The sequence below is a fragment of the Rhineura floridana genome, chromosome 1 (genome assembly GCF_030035675.1).
Source record: "Rhineura floridana isolate rRhiFlo1 chromosome 1, rRhiFlo1.hap2, whole genome shotgun sequence".
NCBI classification, from domain to species: Eukaryota; Metazoa; Chordata; class Lepidosauria; order Squamata; family Rhineuridae; genus Rhineura; species Rhineura floridana.
In genome coordinates this window covers 124,313,537-124,326,474 of record NC_084480.1, presented here as the reverse complement: position 1 = coordinate 124,326,474, position 12,938 = coordinate 124,313,537, and positions in this window count along the sequence as shown.

Here is a 12,938-nt window from a genome sequence, read left to right as displayed (position 1 = left end):
GGTGCTGGCAGGGTCCTGGTGGCACCGCAGCTCAGCTGGGATGGGGGGATTCTGCTGGTGGAGCACCTAGAGCCTTCCAGTACAGTTGGGGGTCCACCACATCCACCTCCCCCCAGCCCAGCACAAATAGGACTTGGATTGCACCCTTAGTCTATTGTAGCAAAAATAACCAAGAGACTTTTGGCATCTTAAAGTCTAACAGATGTGTCTTAGATCTAACAAATCCATCAGGGATGTGCAGTGGCTTTGTGCTATGGTTGAATAATGAGGTGAACCAGTGTGATTTGGGGGTGACTTTAACCCCCCAGTTTGAACTGTACCCTGAGCAGGCCCCCCAAAAAACCTTGTGTCGCTGTCATTCTCTTGTTCCTGTACTCTGTACTTTATGTCTCTATTTTGCTCTGTCTCTGTCTCTAGGTATATGGGTTTTGCAAGAAGTGAAGTTGTACAGAATGCTGTCTGTAGACCACTAAATAATTCTGGATGGTTTGTTGTTGCTGTTAAAGCAGAGAGGTAGAAGATTTAAACAAACAAGTTAAAACCTTACAGTTGTATTAAAGTTTCCCCCCCCTCTTCTTGGGAAAAAAGTCCTTCAGAGTTATTCAGCACTCCACAGGGAACATTCTGGACAGCTTCATCTTGTAATTTTATTTATTTATTTATTTATTTATTTGATATATCGCCCTTCTTCCTAGCAGGAGCCCAGGGCCAATTGGAGGTCCCATACAAGCATCCCAGCTCTGATTAAACTATTTTCATACAAGATTATCCCCCAACTCTTATATGGCGCCCCTGTTTGGATAGGTTCCTCTGTTGAAACCATACTTTCCAGTTTCCTCCGTGCCTTCTAGCTGTGCCCCGTTGTGTCCCTTCAGCGGCCTTAAGACTTGAATGCAGGTTGACCTCTTTGGAATGTCAAGCATGGATCATGACTTTTAATTTCTGGGCGAAAACTTCGTTTAATCCTCCCCAAGGCCTTTTAGCTTCATTCTGGAATGACCCTTACCACTCTTCCTGGCTAACAACCACAGAAGCCAAACTGCAGAAAATTGGCCTCTCTAAAGTCTATCTGGCCTCCCTGTCCCATAATGATGCAATTACACAGATTTGTACTCGGCTTATGGACATTGACTATCAAAATTCAATCGCCAATGCTTCCAAAACGTGTTCCCCACTGTTCCTTTGTATTTGGTAAACTCGCCCCCTATTTGTATTTTCTCACTACACCCAAACTTCAGCAGCAATGGAAGGGAGATTTTGACGAATTCCATACAAACACCGTTTTTGTCCTTGCGGATGTGCCCAGATAGAAACTCTTACCCATTCCATTCTGGTCTGTCCGTTATACTCACAAATTCGAGCTAAATTCCTCAACTCCATACTGATGACCCAGAAACTTAAAAATTCTTCCCCCGAAGACACGATTGCTTGCCTTCTTGCAGGCTCCGACAAAGACATCACCATACAAGTAGCCAAATTTGTCTTTGCCGCTCAATCAATACGCGCTTCCTTTTAATGTCTGCTTTATGAATTATGTTCCCGTTTTGTATTATATGTTGTTTTTTCTATTTTGTACCATGCTTTTGGGTCATTGACCGCAATTTTAATAAATCAAATAATGTTTTAAAAAATGCAAAAGCAAGAACACACAATACTCAGCTACCTCTTCATTATTGTAGGGTAAGAAACAACTTTGTTTACACATAGTGCCTTGGAACCCAAGTCACAGATTGAAGAGGACAGAGCACAGAGTGATTGCAATGTTTTTTAAAGTACAGATATAGATATGAAGGAAATCTTCGGACCAGTGCACATCCCTAAAATCTGTTTGTCTTTAAGTTGGCAGAGCTCATCTCTGTGGAGATATGTTTTCTCAGTGAGTTGCTGAACTAAATCTTCTAAAGAAAACATGGAAGAAAAGAGGGTCTGAGGTGGGATAGGAGGAGGTGCTATAAAGAGGTCATGATTAACAATGTTGCAAGGCTAGTGCTCTGCCTGCTGGGCCTGTCAGAAACAGCAGCTGCCTCCAAGAGCTTGAGACTGACATTGTTCAGATGCCCCTGGTACGGCAGGGAGGAGCTGAGGTGGATTGTGGAGGAGCGGGAATCTTGTCACTTCTGTGGCTGTGAGGAGGGCATAAGAGAAGGTACTGGGTGGAGTTGGGGAAAGGGAAAGGTGGAACACCGTTTCCAGATGGGAGAAGAAGCACCTGCCATCTTTTACACACCCTGATGGTGGTAGGTCTTTGGCCCATATCACAGATACTATAAGCACTTGTAAGAAGGGTTGTTGTTGCTGCTTAGGATGATTTCTTGTATCCTGTCCTTCTTGATCAAAAGTCCAAGGCAGCTAAGAACAGTAATAAAACACAGCACAAAAACAAAATGAAACCCACCATTTACAATGAAATACATTGGATTGTATCCAATACAGGACTTATGCAACAGGACTTATGCAACAGTTCCACTTATGCAACAGGATTTAAAGCTTTCCCCCCTCCTCTTGCACACCTCCAGAATCTGCTCTGGAGGTTCCTCTGATCTGCCCCTCTGGAACAGATTTTGAGGATGCAAGGGGGGCTATTATGGCACCGAGCCCTTCTTTATTGGTTAGAATGGACATTCATTGTTAAAGTCTCAGTCTTCCACATTCTATTCTTCTTTGACAGTATGAATATGCGTGCACAAACACTGTGCAAGTTTACCTTCAGCATGTGAAAGCCATGACCTCAGGTCATCATTTCCTATGTTCCCCCTCCAAAAAACAGAACCGATAAAGGACCAGCTTACCCATTTGGTAAAAGCATGTAACATGGGATTCCAAAGACAACTCACAAATTGGAAGCAATATGTAATCTTTGCAGAAATATTCAAACTGCCTTTGAAGCACTCTTGAGCCCAGATCTCCCAGCGGCACCAGCGTTCAGGTTCCTAATTATTGAACCTTCCCTAATCTCTTTGTTTTATGCAACCTACGGCAAACAAATACTTTATGTGTCTTCAAGCATATTCAGCAAATGTTTTCTGTGTTCGCTCAGTCACTCATTAAGTGGGGAAGAACTGGCTAATTGCTTTTGATAAACCCACAAGCTGTACGTCTATCCAGGGGATGAGCCAATTTAAACATAGCTTTTGAAACCTTCAAGGATTTGACAAGCCTTCCAGGGCAGGGGGGAGGAAATCAATAAATGACCAACAATATATTAAACCCCTGCTGATAGAATGAGGCACTGTTTGTCTGATAACCACAAAAATTACAGTTATAGTAGCAAGTAATTTAGATGCAGATTAGTTGTCAGCCCTACCCTTACTCAAGCTATAAGAACTATGACTGTGATTTACAGGGAGCCTCAGGCTGTAATGAGAAACATCATGGAGGATCTGTGCTTGCCACCAAAAACAGCGGCCTCATGTCACCACTTTCTCTCTCCCTAGTAATGTCTAGTAATATGAAAGGTGTGATGTCATTGTGGCTTAAGATTTCCCCTGCTTCTACAAAGGCCAGCCAATGAATTGGAGACAGGTAGGGATGGAAAGATCTGCCAATTTCAGTTCTCTCAGTTTCCCATGTTTCCAATCTTAAATTCAGTTCTCCATATTTCTGCAGCAATTTGTTGCAGAAAAATTCTCTAGCATTTTAGTGAGACTTTCTCATACTAAACACATCTTTGCAAGCAATTTATCCTAATATAATGCATTTTATATGTTATTGTCACAAATATATTCATTTGTATGCACACTTTCCCCTAGTATATGCATTTTTGCAAACATTACTTACCCGGAGAACTGTATTGCAAAATTTGGGTAAGTACAAATTTTGAAAGATGGTTGCGCTTCAGTTCTCATGTTGTTTCAGAAAGTGCAAATTTGATGAATTTGGCTTGAAATACAAACTGAATCAAACTTCTTCCCCTCCTTAGTGACAGAGTACTTGTTTTGCATGCCAATGGTCCCAGGTTCAATCACTGACATGTCTAGGTAGAGATGGGAATGACCCTTGTTTGAAATCCTGGAGAGTCACTGCTTGGAGAGACACTGAGCTTAATGGACCAATTGTCTGACTCACTACAAGGCAGCTTTATATGTTGCTTTGGAGGGGTGACAAGAAAAAATAATTCCACCCAGAACTATTGTCAGAACTTGCAGGTCGTCAGAACAGGATCTGTGTTTCAGATGAAGAGTTGACACAGACTGCAGGGACAGATAGTACGCTTTTCTGAGTTGAGTTGGAGGAGGAGTTTCAGGGCCAAACAGATCATTGCTATATGGCACTACTGTATAATCCACTAATCTACCTCTAGTTCCCATGAAATTGCTAGTATTACATTTTCCCTTGTTGAAAGGCAAACCGTTATTATTCAAAAGATCAGTTATTTTCTTTGATGGTCTTTTCTTTGAGATCTGCATATGTACATATATCAAGGCAAAAAAGATTGTTTCCTCCCATTCCAATTTTATGATGAATAACAAGCATGAATTCACCAACAAATAAGAAAACAACAAAAATATCATATTGTGCTTATGTGGTGCCTTTCATCATGAAGGGCTTCAAGAGAGTTTCTGGGACAGAGAGAATTGTTCATTCACATGAGACTGGTTACCTATGGATGGACATGACATGTTTGACATGATTCTTAACTGAAAGGAAGATGGATGAAAGAAATATAATGTAGCTTGAGTGACTGAGAAATTTGCATTGCTTGTTTGAAGGCACCAGTGTGAGTGCTGGACTTAGAAGGTCTGAGCTCAAATCCCTGTTCAGCGATGAACCTTACTATCAGCATGGGTTTGCTAGGCATTTTTGAAAGATCAGGTTAGCACCTGGGGGCTCCTTGTAGACTTGAAATTATCTGTGGAAGTACAAGTGACATCAATGGCTAGAAGTGCCTTTTATAAAATGTGGTAGGGCCATCAGATGGGGTCCTATCAGGATACGGGAGATCTCGCTACAGTGAATCATGCCATGGATTGGATTATTTCAATGCACCTTACATGGGTCTGCCTTTGAAGCCAATTCAGAAGCTTCAGCTGGTGCAGAATGCTAAATGCTAAATGGCACTTACACAATTTCATTCCCCCCCCCGAAAAACTGGAAGAGAAGGTCTCAGAGGTGTCAACATGTAGTGCATCACTAGTGCAACTTGCTTTGTGTCCGATGCTATTGTTTGTGCATTAACCTACATCTGCTCCATATCATAAGAACATAAGAAGGGCCCTGCTGGATTAGGCCAAAATCCCATATAGTCCAGCATCGTATTCTCACAGTGGCCATCCAACCATATGCTGATGGGACCACACAAATCCCTGCCTGCCATGGATGGTGGTGGTAGGGGCAGGAAAAAGCATAGCTCAATGACCTCAGGACATGAGATAAGTTATACTAGATATTACAGAGAGGGGTAGGACACCACTTAGCTCTACCTGAAGGGGACAAAGGATGATGATGCATATCATGCTCAAGTACATTGTCTATTCATGCTCCCTCATTTGCACCAAGTGTTTAAGAATTGGGACATGTTCTGAAAAGTGTGATGTGTATATGTGTAGTCTGGGATGAGGGGAACACTCCATCCCCTCCAGAAGAGAAGGCACCAATGAACTGGAAGTGCTATCACAAAATTCGGCTTTAAGTCATTTTGCTGTCTGTAGCAAACCATTAGCATCTTTATATACCCACTGAGCCTTACAGCTCTGAAGAATGGCTGTATTTATATTTATTTATAAAAATATTTATATACCACCCTCTCACAAAACATCAGAGAAGTGTACAACAACATAAAAACCTAAAGCAATAGAAAAGCATTCCTGTTACAATCAAATTTCTGGATACCCGTGACCTTCTGGGATGGAAAGATAACACCCTCTCTGCTCAGTCCTTAACTTGGAAAGACGATGTTCTGCCTTTTAAAATGTTTATGAGTTTTTTTCTTCACAAAAACTAAAAATAAGGGGAAGGTAAATATATTTTTTTTAAAAAAACCCACAGGAAGATTTTGCATTTTTTTAAAAAAAAGCCAAGAGTTTCACCTTGCTAAATAGAGTCACATGAAAAACAAATATAATTTTGACGATATCTCTACAAACCTGACAGGCTGTTTTTCCTATATTCAAACCTGACTCTTGCCAGGGCATTTAAGTAGGACTGGCAAGGGGTGGAAAAAGAAGCACAAACCACTTGATTCATTTTTGTGTTAACCAGATGGTAGTTGGGTTTTTAGAAAAAGCTGCAATTCAGTTGTAGCTTTCTATTATTTCTCCCTTTCTTTTTTTAGAGCAGAACAGCCCTGCAAAAGAAAACAGGCAATGCTGTAGGCTGGGCTACATAATGCAAGTACAGTGAAGCGGCCAGATTTGCAGATGACGCCAAATTATGTAGGGTGGCAGAAACAAAAACAGATTGCAGAGAGCATCAAAAGGATCCCTCCAAAACTGGCTGAACAGCCAACAAAATAGCAAATACAATTCAGTGTCAGTTATTGTAAAGTGATGCACACTAGGGAAAATAATAAAACCATAACTTCTTGTTCACTTATATAAAGGTGCCAGTGGCTGACCAGGAAAGAGAGATTTTGGGATTGTGGTGGATAGCTCAATGAAAACGTTGACCCCCTGTGCAGCAGCTGTGAAAAAGGCAAATGATCCAATGCTAGGGAGGAAAGAGGCTGAAAATGAAACTGCCAATATCAGAATGCCATTATATGAATCTATGGTGTGACCACACTTGGAATACTGTGCACAGTTCAACTCAAAAAGGATATTGTGGAGGTGGAAAAGGTTCAGAAAAGGGTGTGATGCCCTTGTATTTATGTAAATATGGTAAGTGTGGGTTTATTAGAGTATATATGGTAAGTAGACTGAGTGAGAGAGGGGAGTACATCGGCTGGAATGCTGGAGAATGTTGTATTATGATTGGTTGAGCGTTTGGGTGTCTGAAAGTATAAATGAGAGGATGACAGTTGAGAGAGAGTTCTGTTGGTGGGAGTTCTGAGGGAGGTTGGAATTGGTTTTGTGGGTTGGATTGGATTAGGCTGGTAGTGAGGCAGGTTACTGATAGCTAGAAACATAAAGAGTAACACAACTTATGAAACCACACGCTTGTTAACTATACCTTTAAGTAATCTTGTTATTCCTGTGTATATAAATAAATATTTCTTGGTTTACCTAACACCTGATCCTTGGCTGGGTTTACACAGACCAGAAGGGTGGGCAGGGCTTATACCAAGGTTGGGAAACAGTATCAGTGGTGGCAGTGGTGAAGAGATAGTGTAACATCATCAGGTATCCAGAGCAACCCAGGGCTGTAATCTTTAGAGGCACAAAGATACAGGGGGCTTGTGGTCTGCAAGTGCACCCAGACACAAAGTATCAATAAGCCAGGAGGAGACTAAGGCACAGTCTCAAGGCAATGTTGAATTACAGGGAGTGACTGGTGCTGCTGCCTAGCAGTGGGATCTTGAGAGATCTTTGCTAGAGCTGGTGAGAGTACCATTTTGAGAGCAGGACCCTGAGGTGGGACAGTGACAAGGCGGTGACCACTGGTGGGATCCTAGCAGGTGGCACCTGAGGTGGGATCCTGACAGGAAGGGTCCTGACAAAGGGCAACCAAAATGATCATGGGGCTGGAGCAACTCCCCTCTGAGGAAAGGTTACAACATTTGGGGCCTTTTAGTTTAGAAAAAAGGCAAGTAAAAGGAGATATGATAAAAATGCATAAAACTATGCATGGTGTGGAGAAAGTGGTCAGAGAGAAATTTTTCTGCTTCTCTCATAATACTAGAATCCATGGTTGTACAAGAAGAAAATGACAGATATTGTCAGGACTGACAAAAGGAAATACTGCATGGTATAATTCAGCAATGGAATCTGCTTCTATTACTCATGACGTGATGATGGCTACCAATTTATATGACTTTATACAGGGATTAGACAAATTATGGCTACTAGTCATGATGACGGTTGTATATAATATATATATTTGTATACCACTATTCCATTAAAAACATTAAAGTCGTTTACAAGTTAGCAAAACAAAACAAAACACTGTACTATAAAATAATTAAAAATATAATAAAAACAAAGGTCAACTGTTGCGAAAAAAGCATTTTCTTAATTGCCTGTATAAGCCTGGTGGAACAGGAAGGTTTTCAGCAGGAGTTTAAAAGTTAAAACAGAAGGTGCCTTCTGAATTTCTGTTGGCAGAGCATTCCAGAGAACTGGACCAATGACACTGAAGTCTTCATTTTGTGTCAGTGTTAAATAAGCCTTGCCAACTCAGGGGATGACGAAAGCTGCTCCTACAGATGATCTAAGGTGATCGAGCTGGGATATAAGGGTTCAGGTGGTTCCTAAAATACCCTGGACCTAAGTTGTTCAGGACTTTGTAAATTAATACAAGGGCTTTGAACCTGGCAGTATCACGTGTTGTCGGTCATGTGCTCCCGTCAGTGGTCTGGCTTTGCACCAGCTAGAGTGTGCTATATCACCTCCATGCTTCTGAATACCAGTTGCTAGGATCACAAGAGGGAGCGCTCTGTTGTGCTCATTTCCTGCCTGTGGGCTTCTGGTTAGCCACTTTGGGCAATAGAATGCTGAACTAGATAGGCCTGTGGTCTGATCCAGCAGGACTCTTCTGGCATTCTTATTCTGTTCCACACCCTGATGCAACCCAAAGATGCGTTTCAACCTTCGGTTAAAAATCTTAATCAACCAATCAGTTGATCTGTGGGGGGAAAAGTATTTTAAGGCCTGGAATAATTTAGAATTAATAAAATGGCCCTATCTTTTTCTCAACATGTTATGTAATGTTATGTTACAGTTTATTTCTATGCTGCCTTTTGGCCAAAAAGGCCTTCAAGGTGGCTCACAAAAAATAAACACAAATACAACACATAAAGGTTTGCTCTGCAGAAGGTGTTAAAAAGGTATTTGTATTCCTTGTCCCCTGGTCACACCAACTTTGCAGAATCATGTTCCAGTGAATGCATTACTGAGCGGCTTTCCCTCTCCTCATGTGACACCCTGCTCTTCTCCACATATATTCTACCCAGGATCGCTACACCCAAAATGTGATGCCAACCTAATAATCTTTAAACAGCCCTAATCTTTCATCTTTATGCTGTCCTGGGTTCCTGCTGGGAGGAAGGGTGGGATATAAATCAATCAATCAAACAAACAAACAAACAAATAAACCCTCTGCTAACGCAAATTTAACTGTGGGATAGCCTGTGGGATAGTAAACATTTATCTATTCATGGATATGGGGAGGCTGGCCCTACCATTAGGTAGAGCGGAAGTGGGATAATCTCGGGCCCAAGGGCAAAATGCAGCACTACAGGCTTCTCTGTCTAACCCTGGGGACTATCCCCTGGCCAGTTCACACCTCTTCTCACTGCCCCTGCTCTGTGACCTCATTGAGTGCCTTTGCCCAGCTGGAATGCCTCTTTGAACTGTAACAGTGACTCTTATTTGCTTGAAAAGGGAGATGTGTGTAGAAACCAGTGGTTTTGTCATGGGCTGAAAGTAGCCTACTGCACAGAGTCACATCCTCTGCTCTGCCCACCGCTGGCATCCAGCTCCTGGAAGGTTGCCCATGAAGAAGTACAGCCCTTGGGCAAAAATGTGCCCCAACCTCAGGCAGAGTGAGATGCCTATAGTGGACAGTTGGTTATGGGTGCCACAAGAGGTCAGCAATGGTTTTATTACTCTCTTAATTTGCTATGATGCCTTTTTACTCCTAAGGAGATCAGCCACACAAGACCTCCTCTCGGTCCCACCAGTTAAAACAGCTAGACTGGTGCGGACCAGAGAGAGAGCTTTTTCGATTGTGGCTCCCACCCTCTGGAATTCCCTGCCATATGATCTTCGCCATGCCCCCTCCCTGGTAGGTTTCCACCGAGCCTTAAAGACCTGGCTATTCAGGCAGGCCTACAGGATTTCCGGGGATTAGTTTTATCTTGTTATAGTTGGATGGTTTTTTAGATTATTTATTGACTAAAGTTGGTTATATGTTGTATTCATTCTATTTATGTACGTCGCCTAGAGTGGCCGTTGACTCGGCCAGATAGGCGACTCAGAAATAAAATTTATTTATTTATTTATTTATTTTCTGCCTCTAGGGTCTAGTAGTGCAGTGGCAAATGTAGAAGTACAGGGTCCCTTCATGGTTCATGCCACGCCCCCTCACAACCATGTCACCTTGCAGCCATGCCCCTCTTCCTCCCACCCCTCCCTCTCTCTACTGAATTTGTAATGATAATAAAAAGTTGATAACAAAAATCAAAACTACACAATAAAAATCAAAACATTCAAAGTTTTATAGAGGATGCTTACTACTTTGAATTATAGAAAATGAAAAATTAAGACTGGTGCCAAGGGCACCACTCACAAAATAGCCACCATGGGGTGTGCAGCACAGCACACAATGTTTGCCATGGGAGCACATGGCACACCACAAAATTACAGCAGAGTAGAGCCACTGCTGCTTCCCTGGCACCGTCACCTCCTCAGGCTTCCCCTGGGGAGTCAGTGCTAAGTCCTGCTGGACCTCTTTGTGGCAATCACACAGTATTGATTTACACACAGAGACACATACACACTTTGTCTAATAACAACAGTAATGGTAATGAGTCTGACTGGCCTTCTGGTTGGGGAAGGACTGGCTAGAGGTTATTTTGTGTGACATTAGCAGTCTCTGTGTTCTCATTGCTAAATAGTAAATTTGAGAATATTCTGAGAAAACATAGGAGCTGCTGGAAAACTGCCTAAAGAATCTGATCCATTGTTCTTCTAATGTAAGTTTGTTCATGAAGTTGGAACTACTATACAAAATGGTGCACACAGTGAAAAGGGATAATTTTGATATGAAAGTTTCATGTCTCTACATGTACAGATTCAAAGGGTTCCTCCCAACTGATGTTATACAGGAATAATAACATTTAGTCACTTGCTTTAGTAAAGGGAAGATGTCTGACATTTGGGTGAAATGCTTCAAATGTCCAGTAGAATTCTGAGTTGTAATAATGTGCACATTTGCATCTTTATGCCACCACCACCCTAAAAATACCCAGAGAAAAATCCCGCATACTGCAAATGTTGAACAGTGTGCCTGGCACAGTTTGATGTCCAATATTGCAAAGTATGGATTCTTTGTCAATGGTCCAGCACTTTGAGTCAAGACAGCTGAAATATGAAAACAGACTTTCATAACATATTGTTATGTATTCTCAAGCTGCAATGTGAGTCTGGGTTTGCAAATGAAATGTGCATACAGTGATCAGAAGCTGGCTCAGCTGTCTGTTTTGTCCATCCTCTCCTCCTTCAGTTGCCCCCGTTTTGTTTTAAAAGTGCCAGACTAAATAAACGTTTGCTTTTCTATTCATTTATATCATCATCAACATCATCAAAATTATTTAAAACAATTTTTTAAAGTTCAAATATCCTGGAATTGAGGAGAAGTTTCTTGTTGAGATCACAGGAGCCAGCCAGTCAGCACTATGTACAACCAGGAACTGTTTTAAACTTTTCTCAGAGCGCTACCATGTGCCAGAATGGATGCATAATTTTGAACTTAAGTGCAGGAAGATCACTTCCTAAGCAGCTCTGTAAATGCTCTTTGTGCCTATACTTGTGCTGACCTGGGTACAGTAATGGGCTGGAAGAAGGCTAACAAACTGAAGCTCAATCCCACTAAGATGAAAAGGAGTGAGGGAAGCAGCAACCCTGGCCTCACTTTCCTGCCTTGCAGTTCCTCCTATGCATCCTCCCCTATATCTCTGAGAATCTCCTTCATCCAAATGCAAAAGGGGGGGATCATCAGATCCTAGAATGGGCACAAATGCAGTGCTTGGGAAAGACAGAACCACTATCCTCATCTGTACATTGATAGAGCAGGAAGTGACTTTCAGGCTTGCATTTGCTCTGGCCTGGAGAACTCAGCCCACCTCCAATTGCCATCTTCTCTAAGAATCTAGTTCAGTTCAGTTTAACCCTTAGTAGGCCAAGTGCCTGTTTTACTTCTCCCTGAATCGGTCAAATCAGGAGAAGCCAATGAGGGGGAAAAATGCATTGCAGGGGAAGGACGATCAGAGCTGAGCCATTGCAATATCATCCGCTCCTCAGCTCCTGATTTGAGAGGCGCAGAGAGAAGTGCTTCGTCCTCCAGCTTGGCCTTATAAGGGTAAAAATGAACTGAACCCAGATTCCTAACGAGGATGTGAATTTGGGGGTTGGGAAGGAGGAGGGGGTGGTGTCCTTCAGAGCAAATGCAAAGCCTGTAAGCTGCTTCCTGCTCTGGCTGCTACAATTGAGGAAAATGGCTTCTGTCTCGTGATTGCCTCGCTTGCTCTGCTCATCTGCCAGCTGGCTGGATGCTCTTTCTTGTGGCCACCAAGGCTCCTGCACTGTCTGCAAGTCGGGAGCAGCCACTCTGGGCAGTCTCTCACTCTCCCTTCCCCTGGTCTTCTTGGACTGAGACTCGCCTCTCAAAAAACTAACGGGACAACGACCCCCTGTGACCTGGGACCAGAACACCATTGCAGGGGTCAGGATAACTTGGCTAGTCTTAGGGGCTGTACACCTTGGGCCACTCCAGGCATCCATTTTATAGCATATTCATGACAATGTGTGTTCATGATGCTATTGGGGTGGTCACATGCAATCCTTTCAATATCATTTGTGCCTACAAAAGTGATCACACTGCTTCATTTCCAATCAGTGCCTATTCCATAACCTGCTGCTGAAATCCTGTAACTTTTTATACCTCAAAAGTTCTGGCTTATTTTTGTCCCGCTTTTGTTTCACTATAGCACCTCTGCATAGCAATGAAATGGTACCTGTGATGTCCTTCCCCTGGCACCACCTGTGACACTCTCACTCATGGCTACCAACAGTCAGGATCATCGTGTTTATTTTTACCTCTCTCCACTCTAGCACAGATCTCAA